Source organism: Anas platyrhynchos, chromosome 19 (genome assembly GCF_047663525.1).
Source record: "Anas platyrhynchos isolate ZD024472 breed Pekin duck chromosome 19, IASCAAS_PekinDuck_T2T, whole genome shotgun sequence".
Classification (NCBI taxonomy): Eukaryota; Metazoa; Chordata; class Aves; order Anseriformes; family Anatidae; genus Anas; species Anas platyrhynchos.
Window position 1 is genome coordinate 11,531,656 of NC_092605.1, and position 23,906 is coordinate 11,555,561.

General features: G+C 43.4%; 1 protein-coding gene across 1 annotated transcript in view; it reads left to right on the forward strand.

The window, feature by feature from the left end:
• Positions 1-23,906, forward strand: part of SHISA6 (shisa family member 6) — a 254,479-nt gene that overhangs the window by 120,302 nt on the left and 110,271 nt on the right. The gene's annotated exons all lie outside the window — the stretch shown is intronic.

The following is a 23,906-nucleotide window of genomic DNA, read 5'->3' on the forward strand; positions in this document are numbered from 1 at the left end:
AAGGAAGGTGTTTGTGCTTCAGGAAGAAGGCATGGTGTAGGTGTCCCACTACTTGCAGCACTATCTTGCAATCATTTTTCAATGGGATTCTTCCTGCCTCTGTGGGCTGAGCCACTACAGCTCCAGAAAAGCAAGCACTGAAGAGATCTGGGCATCTCTGATCACACTGTTAGGGTCTGCCAGCGGACTCACCTAGTCTCACAGGTGCAGAAGATATGGGTGGGGGAAGGAGGAAGGGCACTCGGCTACAAAGCAGCAGATGCAGCTGGCAGTGTACAAATAGCACTCATGACATGAGTGCACAGAGCCCGATATGTTACATCTGCTAAGCTTTCTCTCAGCACTGCCCTTCAAAAAGTCACAGAACTCACCCACAGGGATGGCAGCTTCCCAAAACCCTGATGATCCTGGAATCATAAAACAGTTTGTGTTGGAAGAGTCTTTAAAGATCACCTAATTCCAACCCCCTGCCATGGGCAGGGACACCTCCCACCATACCAGGTTGCCCCCAGTCCCATTCAGCCTGCCCTTGGGCACTGCCAGGAATGGGGCACCCACAGCTCCTCATGGCAGCCTGCACCAGGGCCTCACCAGCCTCATTGTAAAGAAGTTCTTCCTAATATCCAATCTAAATGTATCTTTTTTTAGCTCGTTCTAACAGTTCCATGTCCTTCTTGTGCTGAGGCCCCAAAGCTGAGCACAGCGCTACTGATGGGGTCTGATGAGAGCAGCGCAGAGCAGAGAGGGACAGTCGCTTCCTTGCCCTGCTGGCCATGCCATTTTTGATGGAGCCCAGGATACGGGTGGTTTTCTGGGCTGCAAGCACACACTACCAGCTCAGGTCAAGCTTCTCATCCACCAAAACCCCAGGTCCCTCTCCTCAGGGCTGCTCTCAGTCCATTCTGTGCCCAGTCAGTATTTGTGCTTCAGATTGCCCTGGCCCAATGCAGCACCTTGCCCTTGGTAGGCTACATGGAAAGGCAAGGAAGGTGTCTACATTTACTCATCCAGTTCTGAGTCTTCAAAGCTAAAAGGAGGTGTTTGCATTTGTGTTAGGAAGCGGTTCCTCTCCAAAGCAGGGAAAAGCAGTAGCATAGGCAGGATTTCCTGAAAGGGAACACCTGATTATTTGAAAGTCGTCAGTGGTGGCAGAAGGGAGCTGGGCTGTCTCTGAGAGGAAGGTGAGGGCAGCTCTGGCTGCGGCATGCAGCCCGTAGTGGAGATGACCAGAGCACCTGGTTTAGCATGCAGCCAGCATACCCACTGCAGGCACTGGCTGCTGGCTGCAGCATCTGTTGGACATAGCCAGCGCCAGGCAGCAGGTTCTGGAGGCCTCCTCCAAGGCAGAAAGCTGGGGATATTAATTCTGGAGCTTGTACCATGCAGCACCAGCAGACCCAAAGTGCTGCATGGTACAAAAGCATCAAGCAAAGATCTGCAGGAATTCCCAAGGGAGGAGAAGGAGCACTACAGCTCTTGTTCGCCCTGTCCCTTCTGACAGTTTGCACCTCCAGATGTCCCTTCCAACCTGACACATTCTCTGGTTTGCCCTGGTTCTGTGATACGGACACAAGGAACCTCCTGTGCCTACTTCTGGCCATGCCTAATTGCATGCTTTCTCTTTGTCTGAAGGAAGGCACTGCTTTTCCTGACAATTTCGCTCCAGGAAGGACAAAACAAAACTTACAACTGTTTTTAAATTGTTCCTTCCCCTGGTGGATGCCACTGGAAATCAGCAGGACCCTGATTTTCTTGCATTCTTACTGAAACTCCCTGCCTTCACGTTGTCTGCTGTCATCTCCTGGGGTTCTGCTTGCTCCAAACATGCCTAGGACAGCACAGTCCTAGGCTGAGTTTGCTTTCTCTTGTCTTGCGAAGTACTCAAGTACTCACATTCCTCCCATTACTGTCCTGGCTTCCTGAAGCTGGGATGCTGGGGATTCAATAGGAGATTCAGCAAATTTAATATGAGTAGCTAGCAAAACACTTAATTCACTCCCTAAGATACTGTAGCTGAAGTCACTGGAGTCACTCAAAGTGGTAACACTTTCCTTTCTAACGGGAAACCAGCATATGATCTATTTAGTAATGTCTTTATCATTCTTTAATTGCTGCTTTTGTCTTTAAACAAAAAAAAAAAAAAAAAAGCATGAAAAGAAGCTAAGAAAAGTATATATTTACATAAAAGTAATTCAGATACATGAATGAAAGGAAATGAACCAATTTAACAGGCAGGAAAGGTTAAAGATGATTACATGCCTTATAATCTATGCAATCTCTCTGCAACACTCTTCATTCTAGACTGTGGTTACTGTAACATAAATAGCCTCATATTTCAGGCCGTTCCTTTTAAATAAGTAAAAAAAAGTGGTTTTAATGCATTAGGCAGAGAACGATGATGTTTAAGGAAATGGATCGATGCCGGGGAACAGTGCACACCTGGCTTTTTTGCATGCTGTGTAGGAATGTCCCCCAACTGTTTTTGAGACCTGGAGAGCAGCAGGCTGAAATTTTCACTCATGCTAACAAAGCTATAGTGTTCCTCCTCATACCGCTGTGGCCTCAGCAACAAAAGCTGCTATGAAACTGGAATGCTTTATTAACCAAGTGTGGATAAGATGAAATCCTACGTGGGCCCTCTCCAATTGTTCTTACCAGCTGAGCCCAGAGGCGATGCATGCAGGAGAATTGCTGCAGTCTGTAGCTCCCAAGGGTCCCACCTGGCACCGGGCTGGGCACTGGCCCTGTGAGACATAACGACCTGAAGAACAGGCAGTCCAAATGCACAGCTGGTGGGGAGAAACACAGGCACAGGGAAAGCTGGAGAAACCCATCCAAACTTTCCAGTGGCAGAAATAAGACTTCAGTCACTGAGATCTTTGACCTCGGCATCTCACAGTGGTTCTGCATGGCAACTCCTTCTTCCCTCTCACTTTCCCCATCACAGCTTTCCCTAGTTTCCCTCCTCAATCAAGACTTTGGTGTTCTTCCAGGCTGCTTGTAGTAATGCTTTAGCCAGTGTTCAAGAGCAGCAGGCTTATCCATCTTTTTTCTTGTCTTCAGATCCTCATTTAGGATCTCAGTCCTCAGGAGCCTGGCTGCCAACCTGATCCTCTACTATTCCGCAGATCTCTGAGTCAGGGGACACCTCCTGGACACAAGGACCAGAGTCCACACTGTGGAGCCAGCACAAAGCTTGCATTGCTTTGATGTGACTGTCCACCCAAGTCCTTGAGTCTCTCTGGAGAAAGGTCTTTTGATCCTGTGGTGGTCTTCCAAGCAATACTGTCCCAAGGCTGCCCCTTTCCTGGGCCTGCAGTCACTGTCCAGTCCCATCTGCTGTGCCACTCCAAGGAATGAGATGTGCACATTTGTATTTTCTTCTTGTGTTAATGACAGATTAATGAATTCGTTCCCACTCCTCTCAGGGGACATCATAAATGTTTGCAAAGCAGTTCAGAGAGCTCATCACCACATGTTCATGCACCTCGCTTCATTCTGTGAAATTTTCTGTTTTGTGAATGCCTCAGGCATTCTCCATACTACTTAACCTCAAAACAGAGCAAATGGCAATGGCCCTCTGAAATTCAGGCTTTCCTTTCAGTGGAGAGCAGTTCACACATTTCAGATATGAAATTTCAAAAATGCACATGCTTTAGTAGTACATTGAAAAACATGAATGAAAAGCGACACATTGGAGCTTCAAAATAGCCTGGGGTGAGATTTTTCTGATGAGGAGGAGGGATTGCGAAAAAAAAGAAGGATAATTTTAATGCACAACCCGAGATAGAACTGGCTGCCTTTTTATGTCAAGAACTGATCATCCTATTTTTGAAACAGTTCCTCTTTTTAATCTACATGAAGGAGTCCCAGCGAGGGAGGACTGTCACTGCACTATTCTCTTTTGCATGTTTCTCACAAATCTGTGCTATGAGTGTGTAGGTGCCACTGCAGTCAATAGGAAAAGAAACTGAGAATTTGGTGTTGAAAGCACAAGTCAGCATGACTAAGAAGAAATCCCCCTTAGGCCCCAGGAAATAGGAGTCATTCCTTCTTTGTGGAAGTCAATCACTGTGAGGAGGCAAATGTCATAGACCCAGATGGAAAGCTTCAAGGTCATTTGTGATGTGCTAGGAACAATAGTCAGAGCACTGTTCTCATTCAGTCACAGGACTAAAACTCTACTCTATTTCCTAGGAAACGTCCATTTTCTGCACATTCCCATGGCCTGAATGTGCAGGCTGGCTCATTGTTCCTTCCCCAGAGATGCCTGGCTGCCCAGCTCCTGGCTCCCATTCCTCCAGCCATCCTGGTGGTGGCTTTGAAAATCCCAAAAGTTCAGTTGTTCACAAGTTGTGTTTTTCCAAAGAAGATTCAGTGTGATTTTGAGTGCAACGGAAGGAAATGATTAATGGGCAGATTTCTTTTCCAGCATGCCTAAGGACAAGGCATACAAGGAAGGGTGATCTGTGAGCACAGAGGTCTTGTCCCAGCACCTGCCAGCAGGAAGGTTAGGAGTGCCAAGGACAGAGGTAAGATGGACAGTAAAAAAAATGTAGAAGTAGACTAAGACAATTTTGTGCATGCTTCCAAGGACTGTCCCCTCGCTTGAAAGCAGCATTCAGGACCCTTCCAGGATCCAGGGTGATCAGTTAACGTAATGTTAGGAGATGCCTGATGGGTACGTAGAGCTGAGAACTGACACGCCCATACTCTGTGTGCTCTGGGTGAGCTATGACCAGGGCTTCACTGCAGGACAGACCTTGGTGTGCAGCAAGTGAGACTGATTTTATACACCCAGCTTACCCAACACCCAGCAGCTCCTGCCTCAGGACAGTTCTGTTGCTGACTGCAGGACACAACCCTGGACTAGCACTGGACTTGAACTGCTAAACAGCTGGAAACACAGGCCTGTCACTTTGGTATAGTGGCGTGCAAGTCATTAGCAAGTCGAATGGCACAATCAAATGACAGCAAGGCAAAAATCCAATGAAAAGGTAGTTAAAAATATTATTAATTGATGACACAAAGCCCAGGGAGTGCATTAAGCTATGGGTGTCCTGCAGAAGATCATTTAACCAGACAGAAAAAAAGAGAGCAGTGGTACAAACCACTGCAAGTGGTTAAATTATAGAGCGAGCCAAAGAGTTGACATGATTGATTAATCTCTATCAGAACATCAAGAAACTATGAAACAAACACACTCTGGTGGGCTTTATCTCCCAAGTGACCAGCAGAAGTGTCAGGTTTGTTTGCAGTTATCTGGAAGGTGGTTTGTATGCAGCCAGGGTAGCAGCACAGTTAGCCATCCATGCAGAATGCTTTCTAACGTATGCATCTGATGCTGCAGGCTGGAGATGGAGACAGTCTCAGGCCCTGAGGATGGAGCTCTTCTGCAGCTTCGTGCTCAGGAAGTGCTGGAGCTGCTGCATCTTAGCATGACGACTGCAGATCTGAATTTGTAGAGCACCAGAGATTTCAATGGGAAGCAAAGGGGACAATGCAGTTTCCCCAGGGCAACTCTTTATTAGAATCCTGCCATCACTGGTGACACATTCAATAGCTTAGCAGCAAGAGACAGATACTTAGAGAAACAGATAATCTCACGGAAAACAAGCAAAATTCTGACTTGGATCCTGCTCTTAGATGCTGCACTGCCTCGCCCCACTCCAGCTGTGCAGAGGAGCTGCCAAGTCCTCTTCTCCAGCCCCTTTGCACATCTGTTCTTCTGCCCTTGGAGGGCTTGCTGATGGGGAAAGCCTGGGCTCAGCCTGAAGCCCATCTGCCTGCAAGTCCTGTATGTCCTGGATCCAGGCAGTGTTTGGGTTCTCCTAAGCAGGATGGGCCATGGATCACACAGCTGTGTGGGCACTGGGCATGTGAAAGGCTGGATCAGGTGAAATGGGTGAACACAGGCTTGGTACCAAGCTCCGAAGTGATTTGTGGGGCAGAGAGGGAGCACTTCCAGGCACACTGAAGTTCAAAGCATATGCTGGAAGTTCCTTGAGTGGTCCAGTGGGTTGCAGTGGGTCTTGTCCTGTCTATCTGCTCCAACCCTGACACATTTGCTCCTGGCAGTGCCACACCAGTATCACACCTCTGGATACTTATTACATCAGGCTGGTGAGAAGAGAGGTCTTGGAAATAAAACTGATGCAGAGCTAATTTGGGGGAATTTTCTGAACAAGCATGCTATGTGTAGAATGACAATGGCAGGAAGAAGGTTTTGAGACCTTGTAGGCAGTGAGAAAGATATCATTGCCCTGTACAGCCTGTCCAAATTCTTCTGCTTGGGTTATTCTCCCTGAGGCCTGTCATTGTTCCCAGCCAGTCCCAGAGGGTGAGAAAGGATGCTCCTCTCTACCAAGTTGGCAGGAGGAGCTGTAATGATCCAGTGTAGCACCAGGGACTCTGCAAAGGACAGTGTTTTGCAGTCTACCCTGCTGCAGAGCAGAGCTGGGAGGCATAGTTACGCAGACTGGAAGTACTGGCTTCTTATTTGAGGGGAGTCTTGCCACGAGGACCTCACCAGGTAATTTTCCTCAGCAGAATAATCTCTGTTGAAAAACTAATCTGAATTACAGTGAAATCTCACTGTGTCATCTAAGTGATTACCTAGTGAGACCGATCACATCAATGCCAATTATGTTCAATGAGTAGGAAGCTGCTGATGGGAGGGCACAAACCAAAGCAATCTTGCACTGTAATAAGTGATGTGTCTGTTCTTCCTGATGAGTCAGAACAGAGAGGGGAAGCACAGCAACCCCCGCTCCCAACCCTCCCCATCTCTCCCAGGTCTTGGGAATGACAAGTTATATCCTAGAATCCCAGCAAAATCCAGACAGACTCATGGCAATGTGCTGCCTTCTCTGGGGTATCACCCAGAGCACAGCAACAGTGAATTAACCAGATCAGATTTGGAGACTTTGTGTTGTTCAGATAACATCTTTGTGTGTGGATTGCTTTCACTCCAAGCAGCAGCACTATGATTGTCTTAATTAGTTCAGAGCTGGAAGTAAATACCTTGTCTGATCTGCAAAGACTTGCTGGACATTTGGGAGTCAGAGCTGGATCTTGGTTCTGGTATTACACTGAGGTCTCATTACAGGTGGCCCAATCTCAAACAAGTAGGTGAGGCCTTTGGTGTTACTCATCAGACTGGTCTCCTGTATTGCCCGTGTCTGGCAGATCACACTAAGCCAAGTCCCAGCTGAAATATGTCTTCTTGGAGAGGGGTATATGTTCATACTCAGTCGGCAAAGAGTTGCTAGAAACACTCACACACACATACCAAGGAAAGATGGAAGATCCTGCCAACTTTGAAAAAGATGGGAAAGAAAATGTAAGAGTGGAGTTCATGCATAAACTTCGTGGAATTATCTGCAGGTACAGAAAAGCAAGAGACCTGGTCTTTGTTGAAATTCTCAGAGCAATTCCCCTTTCCTGATACAAGCCCACACACCCCAGGAAGAGGTCGGCAGAACCAGCTGACAAGCTGAGGGGAGGACGAGCTCTTCAGCATATAGACTTTCAGGAGAATGTTTGCATTCTCCATCAAGGTGAGATGCTCCACTCCTCCCAGTCTCAGAGCAGGCAGAGAGCTATTCTTTTCTACCCTACAACCTTATTTTATTTTTGTCCATGGAGGCAAGGCTTCTGTACTTTCATTTGTATGTATGCTCTTAGCTTTGTTCCACTTCTCCAGACCTTTACTTATTTGGGTCTGGCTCCATATACCAAGAGTAAAACATATATTTATGGAATAAGTCATTTTCAAATTTGATCTTGCTAATTATTACCTTCATTATGGCTCAGTCCTGAGGGAATGCTTGAGGTTTTGAGAGCTTTCTAATCAAATTGTTCCAAAGCTCATTTTGAGGTTCGTTAAAACATGCAAAGATCTTTCATCTTTATATATCTTCTGAAACTGCTAATGCTCTTAAATGAAATAGGACTCTCATGCAAAAAATGCATCACGACACCAAATATAGTAGGTGGGTCTTCCAATAAAGAAATGAAGAGGGTGGTAATTTATTTTATTTTTTTTATGAATAAACTTTTTCAGAGTAGGTAAAGAAAATGAAGTGAAAAAAAAGTTCTGTGTGTTCAGCAGAGAGCAAAATTAGCTTGTGGACTAAGATAAAGAGTGAAGGTGTTGGAAAAGGTCTCAAAAGGCTGGCTTAAAACTCTAAGGATTGCCGTACAAAATCACGACTCTGACACAAAATCACCAGCACTCTACCCAGTTCCAGGAGGATCAGAAGTCTGTGCAATGGGCTGGTGAAGGAAACATGCCATAAAGGAAAACGGTCAGCCGTATTTCAGGTCACATTCCTACATAAAATACTGCTTGACCCACTGGGGGTGCAAAGTTGGGAACCAAATTTGTTTCTTTCCAAGTACATTCTGCACATCACCAGTTATTTAATAGCTTGCATATCTGTAGCCATAAGGGAATCATGACCATATTTTTCCTTTTAATTTACAAGATTGTTTGCACACTGGGATGCCAGATGGCCTGAACTTTAAGTTAGGAGATAATGAAGTCAAATACCAGCCTCCCATCCTGAGAGGAGGAATGAAAATCCCTCTGAATAGACAGCTTCTTGCTGAGTGCTCACAAACATCTTTGTGCAGGGTATAAAGCCTCTGCAGGGGTAGCAGTCATACCAGCAGGTTAAAACATCTCTCCAGTCCTCCCTTAACTGTAACTCCAGGCTCTATCAGAGAGCAGCAGCTGCAGACCCTCCATACCTGCTATGAGATGTGAAGTCCATTAGATACACAGTTCTGGATCCCCAAATCTTATTCCCAGTCAGTACCTCTCTCTGCCCCTTCCCACTAGGACCTTTGCATAGAGTCAGAGAATCACAGAATAGTTTGGGTTGGAAGGGACCTTAAAGATCTTCTAATTCTGACTCCCTGCCTTGTCAGGGACACCTCCCACCAGACCAGGTTGCTCCAAGCCCCATCCAGTCTGGCCTTGAACACTTCCAGGGATGGGGCACCCACAGCTCCTCTGGGCAACTTTTCTTTTTTTCTCTGAGGTGCTCAGAAACTTGCCTTTGTGGCCAAGCTGACCCTGTTCTTGGTGACCTTAATGTGAGGCTGGGGCAGTCAGAGCCAAAGGTCCTGAAGACTTTTCCCTGCAGGTGTGAATTTCATCACAATGGAGATTTGTTTAAACTGAGACAATGAAGTTGCATCATGCTAGTGGTGGTCAACAGAGGGAGCGAGAAGCATCACTTTTAGGGCAGATAAGTCACTGCAGGAAGGTTTGTTCCTGTGAACTTAGGAGGAGCCAAGATAGGTAGTTCAGATACAGATATCTGTGCCATCATCACACAGAGAGAGAAGAATCTATCCCTTACGATCACTATAAACTGTAGTTTCTCAAACACCTGAAACACTATGCATGTAATTGGTTTTAAAGAAGTCATCAGCCTCAAAAAGGTAATGTCGAACCCACTGAGGCAGTCTAGACCCACAGTACATGTGCTCCTCCAAGCTGGACTGAAGTTTAACTGAGCTGGATGGTTCAGGCCAGGGCACAACACGACCTACCGAGAGATGTGCTGGGTCAGTCTCAAAGAACATCACTGACAGTAAGGAAATGAAAGTTGGTCTCCAGAAGCCAAATTGGTAGAGTGCTCCACCCAAAACTCTTTATTACTATTTTATGCCGCAAATCTTTTCTCTGCCTTCAACAAAGCCTTGTTAAGTGACTGTCATTGCAATACAGAAGGGTAACAGTCTTCAGGTTTTTCCTATGTTCCTCTTCTTTTCCTTTTATAATGCTGCAGTTACGATTTGGTTTTCAGCAGTTTTCAGTGCTCTCTATGGGGAAACGATCGGCACTAATTGATAAAATGCTTTTGTTTACTTGGTGACAGAATTATTAGAAGCTGATAATTGATGGAATGATATCACACAGCTTTTTTTTCCATACTCACATTAATTATATATCCCTCCTGCTTTCTTGTCTGTGGCACTGTTGCTTCCATTCATGCTCATTTAACTAGATCATGCATTTCATTAGAAAACAATGACGTATGATTATATAGGAAGAAACCCAGCCATAAATAGTAGCCCGAGTTTCACAATTTAACATTAGGAAGGCAATCATTTTTACAGTGTATTTTGGAGAAGAGGAATATTTACTTAATTTATTCAATAAAAGGCTGGTCCAGAGTCCATTGAACTCCAGAAGCCATCCTGTCAATTCAGTGTGCTGTGGACCTGCATATTAATGAGGTCATCACAGTGGAAGGGGCATCAGCAGGATATAGCTCTTCAAGCCTTTTTTATTAATAATTAAGTAATGTTCAGCCTTAGGAAGACACACCATGGAACATGAAGGATTTATTCTAGAGGACATGGCTTTGGAAAAGGGGGCTGTGTGAGGGTTGGGAGAGCACTTGTTAGAAATCTTAGCTAGCACTTATTTTTTCTAGAAATGAAATTAGAGTGTCAATTGAGATTCCACAAAGAGAAAATTGCTTGCATGCTGTTTATGATGAGCTTTGTCTGTGAACTCATTTTAATCATTAGTGTAACATGTCACAAGTAGGATGTGGTCCTACCCTGCTCAGCTGATTTCTCTCCCTTTGCAAGTTCCATGTTACCACTCCACTGGTCAGTGCTAAGAGGAGATGTGTTTTGTAACATACACTCAGAGACATAAACCTCTGTGTACGGGCAGACATTCATAGCTCCTTTGCAGCTGCTACTCACTCTTCCTCCAGTCCTAATGCCAGCAGGCCTGGGTAACTATGATCCCAGTCCTGATCTGACCTGGTCTGGACTGCTGTCATTTCTGCTTTTTATATCCCATCCTCCCTGTCCTAAAAGTAGGATGAAAGCTTCGGGATGTCTTGTTCTATGCAGTCTGATAGAATGTGCCTGTGGGAGAAAAGAGGCTGTGCTGCAGCAGGCCCCGGACGCCTTGCTGATGGGCAGCAGAGGAACCTTTCACTTGGAAATGTTAAAAGACCTGAAGGTTGCTGACATAAGCTATTAGGGTTATCTCTTCCTCCCTGCGCAGCTGTAGTCCTGCTGCCTGCTGCAGTATGTGGTACCCAATTCTGATTTGCATGTGAGAAAGACAGATGTGCAATTAATTCATGCTAACTGGGGAATTGAGCCCACCAGACCTCACAGGTACAGGAGAGTACAGAAGCTGTGTTCTGCAGGAAACACCTTCTTTCCTAACTGAAGGAAGAAACCAGAGGCATTTGTCATGGTCTGGCAGCGGAGGCACAGGATGGTCCTGCTCTGAATTTCTGTGCCTCCAGTGGCTGCCATTCACTCCACGGACTTCTGCCCCACTAGTCCCTTAGGAAGACAAATCCCATCACTCATTTTGTTAGACATGGAAAACAAGACATGTTCCTGTGGAGAAGAGCAGTCCTGAGGGATCGTGGTGCCCTTAGATACATCATGGTGCCCAGAGCCACAGGAAAGTTTTAAACCGGCATGTGAAACCCCTGTACAAAAGTCAAGGGGAGAACAGTGCTGGGTTCAAGACCACTGGAGATAAAGGCTTGAGTAAGAAACCAAGGCTTGGGGATTCTCTTTCAGGATGTAGCTGTTTTCTGGACAGCATTTTTAACCACTCTATTCATTAAAAAAAGAGAACAGATAACATTTTATGTGAAGCTCTTGTCACTGCAAAGACTACAAAGCTCCTGCAATGCCAGTCGAAACCTTGCTTTCTACCTCACTCCTGAGAGTGAGTTATACCCACTGCCATTACCCAGGGAGGTCACATCTTAGGTGGGAAATAACTGTAGCCCAGCAGAATTCAAGGGAATGCTTTAGTAAATTAGGTGATATTTACAAAAAACACAGGTGTGTCTTTCTCCACAAGGCGAATGTAAGTGTACTGGATTTATGGAGTTGCCATATGGTTACTGTTGTGCAACAAACTGCAGATTTTAGCTGTGAATGTTGCTTCCATTAAAGATTTTTGCTGCTGGACCATAAGAACAATGGTCTTAGCTCCCAGTAATTTTGGAGGAAGCAGAGCTCCTTACCACACAAGCATAGCAGCACTCCCACCTAGAACACACCCCATAGGGAGGAGAAAATGCAGCTGGAGACTGCAGGGAAGGGAAGCACTGAAAATTCTCCAGCCCCTTCTTGGCCTGCTATCTGTATGTTGCTTTCTCTGCCTCTGGGAGATCTTATTGAGAAGTTCCCTAAATCTGGTGTGCTTTTTGTGCAGTTCTTAGAAGGCAATGATCACAGCTTTTATCTTTGATCTTGTCCTTCACTTAAAAAGAACAAAAAAAAATAGTTTCTGGAGTTTGTGGCTAGGAAAAAAATGAGCCATAAAAGCATTAAATGGCTTCCTGCATAGCCATGAGAGAATTAGTTTGGGATAAAACCAAGGAGAAGGGAACTATGGTGGTCTTAAGTTACTCCCCAAAAAAACTTAGAAAGAGTATTTCACACTCAGATGATGTTAGAAATTAAGCCATGGTTTGAACCTTTTTCCATTGCCTCCAATATGTATTCAGAAAATGAAAGAAACACTCAAACTGTCTCCAAGCTTTGGGACAGCTGTTGAAGGTCTCTGCAAAGGCCAGGAGCTGCAAGGCACAGTACGCTGCCTGTATTCAGTCATGGCCCCACCAGCCTGCAGAGGCAGGAAACACAGCTGTGCCATCTCAGCTCACTGGTCAAATGGGAAAGTGATGTAAAATCATTGACAGACATAATGACTTGCATTAGCTGTGGAGATTGTTTTTGTTTTCACTTTCTTACACAAAAACAGCCAAATTAAGCAAATTTTAAAAATTAAAGCACTTCATTGTGAAGATGTCAAGGGAAAATGCTCCATTGTCTGAAATGAGGAAAAAAAGCCAACGACTTGTTGTGTTGTTTTTTGTTTTGTTTTGCTTTGCTTTGTTTTGTTTTAATCCCAGATGGAACAAACCTAATGAGTTCACTGTGAGGATGGATGTAGGCAGCCTAAACTTGCTTCTTTGGCAAATGAAAGATCTACTTCCTCTTCCTTTTTATTTATTTATTTTTCCACTGCAGTTAATTCTGCTCTAAATCCACCTCCATCCTGTCTGCACTTCTTAAAAATCGCAGACCCTCCCAACTTGAGCACCAAGCTCTGCTGCATGCATTTGCCTCATCCACAGCAAAATATTACAGAGACCATTGTCTCAGTCCCAACTCCCTTTATGCCTTCGGGATAACTGATTAAACTGTTCCTACAGCTGCTGCACACTATAGGGTCTAATCCTGCTCCTGCTGTTGAGGAGAGAAAAACACAGACTCAGAAAAAGATAGCAGTGGAGAAACCTTGAAATCTCAAGTTTCTTGGAGTGGTAGCAACACATGCCTTTAATTGTGTGTGAATAGGTCATTATGCAAACTGCAGATGGTGCTTCCTAAGCCAGCCTTTCTCAGGAAGGACTGGACTGGGTTGTCCACTATAGGGACAGCTTTGCTGCTGCACTGTCATGATCACATTTCCAAAGTCCCCAAGTATTTGTAGCACAATGTGGAATAGCCCTCTCTACTCCGAACGCTAGGTAATTTGCTGAGTTTGCTAGGAGTGTTCACAAACGACTGTAGCATTGCTAATCCATTTACTGCTCGCTGCCATGCCAAGACTAACACTTCATTAGAGGCGAGGAACAAAACATGCCTCCTTATATGCAGTCACTGTAAGCTGCACTGATTTTGCATGCTGTATCGTATTATGCATGCCATCCTGTTAACTTGATTTAGCGTAAGTAAAAAATTTGTATAAAGCAGAAATTAAACCCAAATCCTAGTATACTGTTTCTCCCTTCTAGCTGTGCTATCAGTTTCCCCTTCAACCATACTGCATCACGCACTCCCGTCATGACCTTTGCTAGTTTTAACCACTTTTCCTTCCCTGGGTCTGGCTCAATGGGCTGCAATTACAAATGTTCAGCTAATATAATGCGTGTAGCTGTGGCTACAAACTAGAATAGGTGCTCAGCAGCTGTAACAGTGCAGTTTAGCAGTGCTATGTCTTTAAATTACGTATCCAGCAGCTCTTATATCTGTACTGCTTGAATCAAGCCGTGATGATGTGCGTCAAGGAGAGCTTCTGGGAACAGCAAAGGTTCCCATGCGTGGATTCATGATGGGGAGCATGAGAATGATAAAAGAAAAAAATAATGAGAAAGGCAAAATAAGAAGAGGTGTGTGGTACTGCATATACATCCCAAGGATGGCAGTCCTGGAGGTGCGATGCTGGACTGGAAGCAGGAGTGGGTGCAAAGCTGTTGGGAGGGAGCTAGGGGATTTGCAGTTCCCCCTGCACTCAGTCTTCACCCTCTTCAATCTACAGGTTCTTTAAAATAAGAGCAGCTCTGAGTACACAGAGCCCAAGCACAAAGGATCATCTAGGGGTACCTATTCATAAGATTAAGGAATTAAATACATTCAGTAAAACAATACTTCTATTGCCAACATTTTGCTACTCTTCTGGCTTGGGAGCAAACACATTGCCTTCTTTGCAATGGGAGCAAGGACTCCCCCGACAGTTGTCAGTGACACATGAGACAGGACAGACTCTACTTTGCTTTCCCCCGGCATTTGGAAACATCTGTGGTTCTGAGAGCCATGGGACAGGGCAGGAAACCCACAGTGGTAAAGGGCACTGTAGAGAAGAGAAAGGAAGCAGTGTTACAAGGAATTGAAATAAATCCTTTGGCTCAAGCCAAGCTGCCATGAGCTCTAGTGTCAGGCAGAACTGCTGAGATATTGCTAAAAATACAGAGGAAGAGATAGAAAACTATGTCTGGAAAAATCTCCCCCTGAGGGATGAGGGAGGTGGGAGTTGGCCTCTAAAGGTGGGCACTGACTGAGAGTCCAGCTGGAACGTATGGTTCAAAGGTGCCCTGCGTGGGAAGCAATGATCAGAGGGATGGTGTCTGCGCAGGGAGTGGAGCACCTGGGAAGATCTGGTGTATTCACAGAGAAGTCCTATTATTGACCTTTCTTACTGAAGCATTGGAGAAATATCAGTGTCCACCCCTGCCAAGGATGTAATCAGGGCAAGGAAATGGACTGGGCTCCTCACAAAGGCAGAAGCAATCCCAGCTGAGTCCCTGCTGGTGGACACCTTCTGCAGCTCTGCCTCCCAACAAGGGGCAGCAATGACATTTGTTCAAGGGCTGTCAGAGCATGCAGAGATTGCATCAGGATTAACTCTGTCTGCAGCCAGTGCTCTAGTATGGTCAGAAAACTGGTGGGTCTTTGGGCCAAAGGTGTTTTATGTTTCAGCAGAACAGGTCACTGGGTGTTCCTTGAATGTTTTAATCCACATTTCAGAAAATGACCTTTCCTTTTTGTCTGCTTGTATGCTTCTACTGTCACTGACACAAAGGTCACAATCTTGTCAGAGGCTATAGAGATATCCTGCATCAGATCCATAATCTGATGGATCTAGATTGTGTAATATTAAAATGCAGTTGTATGTGATGCATTTGTTTCCTTCACCTGGAATAATTTGTTTTGTTTTTGGTTTGTTTTTGTTTGTGTTTTGTTTTTGCTTTTGGTTTGTTTTGTTAGCATGTTTAAGACATAATGCCTTGGGAGGGGTTTCTAGATCTAATAAATGTTTGGTCCCCTAGAGCCAATGTGTTTGGCAATGAAGTAGAGCCAAAGCTTTGTGTGCTTCATGGAGAAAGAAGCACGTCACAGAGCTAAGGCACAACAGAGCAGAGATTTGTATCAAGAAGATACAGCAGCATTGTGTTGAGAAGCTTTTACAAATGACTTTCCTCCCAGGAATGCCACACATCAGTCACTGACTCAGGGTTTATGGGTTGTGTACTGCTCCATCGTTATGAAACAGATTACAAAGTCTAAAGCTGAGCACTCACAACAAGTGTCAGGGAGGCAGATTCTCCATTATTTATTGCCTGTATTTCACGAGGTGCCGGCAGCCCTGAAGATGCAGTAAGACCTCGTGATAGGAGCAGTAGGAGCAGGCTTCCTCCTTCAGGGGTGTTCACAGAGTACAGGCATCTTCTTGTAACCAGCTTACAGGCCAAGCATAAGAGACAGCAGTTGGGTATAGAAAGCTGGAAATATTAACACGTGTGAATTATATTAAGGTATTTTGCACAGGTACAAGCGTGTCTATTGCACAGATTATGATGTGGACTTTGGTGGACTGATAGTGTGCACCTACAGGTACACTATCCCCAAAGGGATGAGAGATGAGAGGCTGTAAGTGCCGAAGTCTGCAAATGAAAATGAACCATCTCATGTTCTGCTTGGTGTGTGTTCACTCTGATTCACATTGTGTCTTCACCACTTTGGACTGCAAAAAACTTTCATTACAGTCTGTGCTGCTGTGTTGTTTTATGTATCATCACAGTGCAATTATTACCTGCCACAATAGCAATGGCATGATATTGACTGGAATAATCCTGTGTTGATTCAGCTTGAGATGCTCAAAAAGGTATGATGAGTGGTGCAGGAAATGTCACATCACTTCTGTCCCTTCTTTCCTAACAGCTGCAGTGAACATCCAGTTTGGTCCTGGATATCATGTTAGACTGCTGAGAAGGTGGTGGCTAAAATGCTTAGGGCTAGGTAAAGTCTATAGGGCTCATGCTGGGTAGAAAGTCAAAGCAGGAAAAATGGAAGCAGTAAAAAAGGATTGTGCATATTTTCAGTATTGCTTACTCCAGAATTAAAACATCAAAAAATTGTTGTCCAAAACACATGAAATTTTGAAAGACACTTCTTTTTTTTTTTTTTTTTTTTTTTTTTTCTATGTAATGCTGCTGAATTTCTGTATAGTGTGTGTTAATCTTCTCTTGCCAGACAGCAGAACTGAAAACTTCTATTTGTTAATAAAGCTGGATTACATGGAGTAGATGGAGTTGAGAAACTGGAGTATTAAAAAGCAGCAGCAAATAATGCTACTTTTCATTGGATAGAATCATTGGATTCAATTCCTTTTTTTTTTTTTTTTTAATTGAACTATAGAGCTACTTGACTGCGATAGGCTGTGCCACAGTCCTTGTACCTGGCAATGTACAACTGAGCTTACTTAAAAGCTGAGAAAACATTTTAACTAGACAGTCTCAGAACTACCTATTATGCTTTTTTTTTTATTATTGAAACTTATACTTCATCACTCACAAGAGACATGAAAAATCAATTTCACAAGACTTATTTTTTAAAGCAACATGTAATTGCTTGCAAATGGGGACTTAGACCAGAAGTGCCTCCTTCAATTATACAGTGACAGTATTACAGAATTAGAACACGATGTATATTACTTTCTTGACAAATCAATAAAAAATAAATAAACAGCAGCAGACTGGTCCCATGCTTATGGCAAGTCCACTCCCAGAATGAAGTTTTATTGGTCTTATAAAAACTAAGTTTATATTATGACATTTTAATTAGAGCAGAGCGTCCAATGCTGCTATGTATTTATGTAAACTGTTCGATTCTGTAGACAGGACAGCCAGGTTGGAATCACTGCTCTTGCTGGTACTTGCCATAGTTATAGAGAGGTGCTTTCTTCTGAGTTTAACTTCTGAGAAAAGATGAGACAGGAAGGTAGAGCTGGATGTGAAGATTGGATAAGGAATGCTGAGATTTTGATGTGTGTGTTTTCTTCCTTTCTGAAAAGAGAAGATAAAGGATGTTTAAAAATATTCACTGTGACTGATAACAGAAATTTGGGACATATCTTGCAACATTTCCATTTCACTTTCAATCTTAAAAGATATTTATTTCACTTTTAGTATGACTATAAATGAAATTTTGAAACAAATGTCATTTAGAATAAGATCACCTTTTTCAGAATCCGAAGAAATGTTTAAAGAGTTTATTATTGTTTGCCATTAAATGTACAGATTTGTCAAAAATCTCTTTTCTCATAAATACTTATTGTTTCAAGGAACCATCATGTGACACCTCTAACAAATGTTGGGAAAAGAACACTGAGGAGTATCACTGAAATGTTAAAAATAAATATGATACGATAGCTATATATATTGTATGCTTTATCCAGAATTTGAACCAAAACTTTGTCCTAGATAAACAATTCTAGATCCTTGAAAGAGTCTGCTCAACTCAACTGGAAATTAATTCTTGTTACCATAGAAAATAAAATTTCTAGTTATAGCCCTGCAACTATATCTAGACTATTTTATCAGAGTAGAAAATCGTAGTATATAGGGTTGGATGAAAAGATGTGTTCATAGCACATTAATAGACAAATATTTGGCTTAGTGTTACAGCCACAATGTAGTTCAGAACAACCAAGCGCCTAATAAGAAAGAAGACTCTTTTGGCAAACCCAGGGAATCCAGATAGTAGGATCATTTGTCCAAAATAAACATTTTAACTGCAAGCAGCTATCTAAGATTTTTCATTGATTTTGTAGAGAATAAATTAGGAAAGGACTCTGGAAAATAGGTATTTCCGTGAACATCAGTGTTTTCTCTTCCTCTGCAGTGTCAGGCACTTGCAGGGTCAATCACATCTGCTGCTCCAGGCTTGTAGATGTCAGAAAGGATTTTTATTATTATTATTGTTTTTTCCCATTGGGACAAGAAGGAGAATGGGTGTGGAGCAAAGATGTGACTGGACCGACGGTCTGGTGGTGAAGAGGGTCCTGATGTTTTTTCAATGTGTGAATAGCCCCAGAAATACCAGTAAGTCTCTTCCAGGATTTTTAAATGGCAAATGATCAGATTTACTGAGTTCAACCCAATGTGCTGTCAAATTTAGGCTCTTTACATTTGGAAAGGTCAATTGGTTGTGTCTCAGCCCAACTTCTTCTCTTGATCCAGCACTGAAGGCTATGTTGCACACGCAGAGAGCAGAAGTGGCTGGTTGTGAGTGGGAGGCTCAGTGCAGCCATAGAGGCTTCCTCTGCAGCCACCCTGGCAAGTCTCAGCCAGGACAGCCTGTTTGGACCAGAGGGTGAGGGCACAAGACACAGGATAGTCCAGACAAGGGCCAGGACCAAGGCAAATCCAGCAGTTCCTACAGAATGACATCAGGAGCATAAGCTTCCCCCGGATGCTCCCAGGTCCCTGTTCTGGCATTGCTGCGAGAGACATCTAGCAGAGTTTGTGTCCTATTTTGGAGCCTGTCTGCCCTTGGCACACCTTGAGCCTACCTGCTCTGAGGCAGCAGCAGGGATTTTCTGCTGCCCAGAAGTGTTCCCCTGAAGGATGCAGCTGGGACAGGTCTGCAGTTTCTTCCTTTGTATCAATTGCATCCCCCATCATGTGAGACAGACCCGTTTGCCAACAAACTCCTTCAGTCTGTCAGCATCAAATGATGCTGAAAACAGCCACCAACCACACAGAATTACTCCTGCACCTGCAGTTTCTATTGTTTTTAGTGGGTGCTGGAAATGCTCAAGCACGCCTTCGCCCAGCCTATTTCAATACCTCTTGTAGCAACACCCCTCCACACACTGGGAGCCATCCAGCAGTGATAAGAGCCTGTTCTTGAAACTAGGTTTGTTCTAAAGTGGCTTCTCCTCTAAGCACTTTGTCTTCCTCCCTCCTGCAATGAAAGTTGCCTTTCAGGCCAGTTGCATAACAGTCAAGGTGCAGATTTAAATGTACAAATGACTAGACAGACAGAGTGGAAATCTCACAATATTTGATTAACCTGAATTATTTGCTTTCATAAACAAGTAGGTTTTGAAGATCTCTCCAGGACTGCAAATGATTTTGGCAATTATCTCAGAGAGATAATTACAGATTTCAAAGGAGGATGCTTTAACAGGGATAAGGGAGGATTCAAGGTGACCTACTGCAGTAATCCACCATGAAGATTAGGGAGGAAGACATCAAAAGGAGCTGAGTTTATTGATGCAATTTCTATTAACAGGATTAGTGGTGATAGCAGAAGAAAACTGCCCCAGACAAGAGCCGTTTCTTTTTAGAGACCAGGAAACTATGATTGTATTCACCAATCTGGAACCAATAATTTCTGTAGGCACCTCCACCTAGGTGAAAGGCTGGTACCCGAGTTCAGTCCTCCTCTCACCAGAGAAAATCTGCTTGCCCTGAGGCTGAGGTGGAGTGCTCTTGCTGAGGTTAAGAAAGAGTGAGCTGTGTTGCAAGTCATTACTCTTGCTAAAAGACCCTGGCCCAAGAGCTGTGAGAGTGAGCCTTGGCACTGTCACGGTCCCCTCCAGCAGCAGGGAACCCTCCTGGTCCACTCCTCCTGTCTGGCCCTTTCAGAAGATGCAGAGGTTCAAACAAAGGGGGCCTGTCTGGGACAGGAGTTATTTGTGTACATGTTCTCTAGTAAGAGAACAAGAAAGATGCAGACATTGCTGTAAAACCTAGGTGAAAGTTTTACAGAATAAAAATGGTAGGTTGTGCATCATTTTCTTGCGTAAATTTTGTTAGCTATTTTCAAGTGCTCGGTACCTGGGTCTTAATGATGCTCAGGAAAAATAAAATTTTAAAAAAGAAGAAGAAGAAGAAGGAGAAGAAGAAGAAGAAGAAGAGGAAGAAGAGGAAGAGGAAGAGGAAGAGGAAGAAGAAGAAGAAGAAGAAGAAGAAGAAGAAGAAGAAGAAGAGAAAACTCAAATTATTTTTCTGATCCACATTCATGTAGATGAGTTTGATTTTTCCTTCTTTTTTTTGGCTGTGAGACTGTTCAAAGTCATGAGATGGAGGAGTGCTTGCTACCTAGCTCTGTTTTATTTGTCCTGTCAATAAGGTGGTCTGAGAGAGTCTACATGTGGAAAAGATGTTGTGAACATCTTTTTATAACGGAGCTTGCTGCTATGTCTTGGAAATACCAGTTTGATTGGATTCCCAGATTGCCCCTTCCCAGGTCTGTTCCTGATGAGATAATGAAGTGCCACATATCAAACAAGGTACAATCAAGTATCCACCATGCCTTGGCTTCCTGATAAATGCTTAATAGTAAACTCTTCCAAACAATGACTAGAACTATAATTTATTTCAGTCTAGGATATTAAGTTTTTACCAATAATTGCATTTTTCCCCCTAGGATTCTTGAAAATGTCTGATAAAACATATGATTCATGCTTGGTTTGGGGTATGATCCCCCAGAGTAACCACTGGTTTGAAGTAAGAGGGATATTGAGTTGTGCTCAGAGAACCTCTGATTAAATTTCCAGATTCAGAGCTGGAACGTGAATGATAGATGGCAAAGAATAAAAATGTCATGATGGGAAGTGGGCAATACATTTCCAGCATAGCTTTATGTAGATAAAAATTGAAATTTTAACTAATGAAAATTTTCACAAACTGGGGAAAAATACTATTGAAAATTACTTGGTTTACTTATTTTCTATTCCATAGAATATATGTATATTCAACTCTATTCTATATTCTATTCTATGTATTCAATTTTCTATATTTCTCTTATTTCTCTTTTCTTTCTTTTCTTTTCTTTTCTTTTCTTTTCTCTTCTTTTCTTTTCTTTTCTTTTCTTTTCTTTTCTTTTCTTTTCTTTTCTTTTCTTTTCTTTTCTTTTCTTTTCTTTTCTTTTCTTTTCTTTTCTTTTCTTTTCTTTTTTCTTTTCTTTTTTCTTTTCTTTTCTTTTCTTTTCTTTTCTTTTCTTTTCTTTTCTTTTCTTTTCTTTTCTTTTCTTTTCTTTTCTTTTCTTTTCTTTTCTTTTCTTTTCTTTTCTTTTCTTTTCTTTTCTTTTCTTTTCTTTTCTTTTCTTTTCTTTTCTTTTCTTTTCTTTTCTTTTCTTTTCTTTTCTTTTCTTTTCTTTTCTTTTTTCTTTCCAATATTCCCTGAAGGAAATTCAGTTCTTGAAGGGGGAAAAAAACATGTCTCTCTCTTTCTAGCTTCTATCCCCATGATGCAGTATTCTGGTTTAGACTGCTTGGCCAATTAGCCCCAGATAAATTCTGTCACGGTAAAAACAGATTCAAAATTCCCAACAACCCCTAACTTCAAATTTTCAAGAAAATGTTCATTTGGTATTAAAAAAAAATAATAATAAACGAGACAGATTTTTTTTCTTAAGATAGCATGAAAATTAAGCAGAGACCATAATGGCCATGGGCTGGTGGTGTAGTTGGCTGAGATGAGCTTGCTGCTTTATCTGAACTGCATCTGGTGAATGGTAGATGTGATATTAACAGACTGTAATCTGCTCCCCAGCAGAAGGCAAGGTCCAGAGCCCCTTTGGGTTGATGCCTTACACCTGATGAGTTGTGTGTCCTACAAGTTCTGTACCAGCCAGATGTGGAATATCTGGTGGCAGGAACTCAGAGGGGTCAAGGTGCAGAAATGGTACATGCAATACGTTCCACTCACCATAGTGTTTCCCATCTGCAAGGTCACTGAGGACCAAGGAAATCTTGGAAATTACAAACAGAGGAAATGTGTCAAAGACTTCTCTTTCACACATCATCTCTCTCTGGGAGGCAGCTGCTGGCAGTCCCACAGACTGACCTCCTTCAGCATCGCACATGGCTTATGGCCTCCTGGACGGCTTTTCTGGCCCCGTGGCAGTTCCTTTGGGAATCAGAGCTCATGCTTCTCAAGGAGGTCTAGAGATTTAGGTTCAGGTTTTTAGACTTGTCACAATAAAGTGCTGAGGATGGAAATAGGGATGTGCTCAGGATGTTCCTACACAGTATGATAAAAGGGATTCAAAAGAGCTCTGCAGAGATCTCTTGATTCCTGCCATGCCCAGTGTGATGGGTTGGGAGTTCCCCAGCTCCAGGAGCACCAGGCCATGTCAGGAGAGCAGTAGGTTATTCAGCTCAGGGCTCCCTGTAGGCAGTCAGCAGTGGCATAATGCCAGAAAGGAGCTGTGCAGAGTGAGGATGCTGTGTGCAGGTGCCTCAGCAGCAGCTCAGGAAGGAAGGCTACTACTGGTGAGAGAGGACACGTTTGTGAGTTTGGCCAACATCCAAGAAGCAACATAGATGAGAGCAGCATATCCTCACAACTTCAGGACTCACCATGTTCTGTTCTGAAGGGTCTGAACGTCTCTGTCTTGCACAAGAACTAGGAGAACCTACACCTAAGCAAGCATGGGAAGTGCCTCCATGCATACGCCAAACCAGTCAGCTTAGAAGACAGATACTTCAGTGTGCTGCAGTATCAACACCAGCTGCAGAATGGATTTCTCCTCAAGCAGCAAACAGAGGTGCTGAAAACCTCATACCCACCTCGTGTCTCTCACCTGCTATGCTGCCCAGACTGGCCGAGGAGCACTTAAAAATTGTCCCATTGCAAAAGCTGTATGAGACCACCTGGCTTCAGCATAGAGCAGGTTCACACCATTTGGAGTGATTTTCTCACCCCAGTTACCTTGCTGGCCTCCCACACCCCTTCCCAGACCCAGCACAGAGCTGACTCCCTCACACTGATGTGTAACACGCTGAATAATTGATGATCTGGTTTGCTGACTGAACTGAAAAACTGATTTTTTGGGTCAATTCAAAATGAAATTCTTTTTTTTTTTTTTTCTTTTTACCTCTCTCTTCCTCCCTTGAACCAAGATCTGAAAAAGAAACCCACAGACAAGCGTATTTATGAGTGAATTAAACATTTCATTTTAAAATTTAGTTAAAGCTCTTTCCTATGTCCTCTTAGGTCAAAACAGTCAGAAGAGGAACAAAGGCAGAATAACAAGAGATAGGAAATAAATGGGCTACGTCCCTGAAACCTGCAGTTCTGTGCTTGGCTACCCACAGCCTGGGCTTACGCTATGTGACCTTATCAGGTATGCAGTGTCCTAGAAAACTGAGAGCAAAACTGAGCTACAACAACATTCTTCACGCTGGCTTAAAGACCTTTGCAAAGTCTTGTGAAAGTGGCCTAACCTGCTATGGTCTTATTAAACTGGAGATGAAAGAAAAGTTAAAAAAATACATGAATAAAATAAAAAATTATGTAGAGAATAGATGA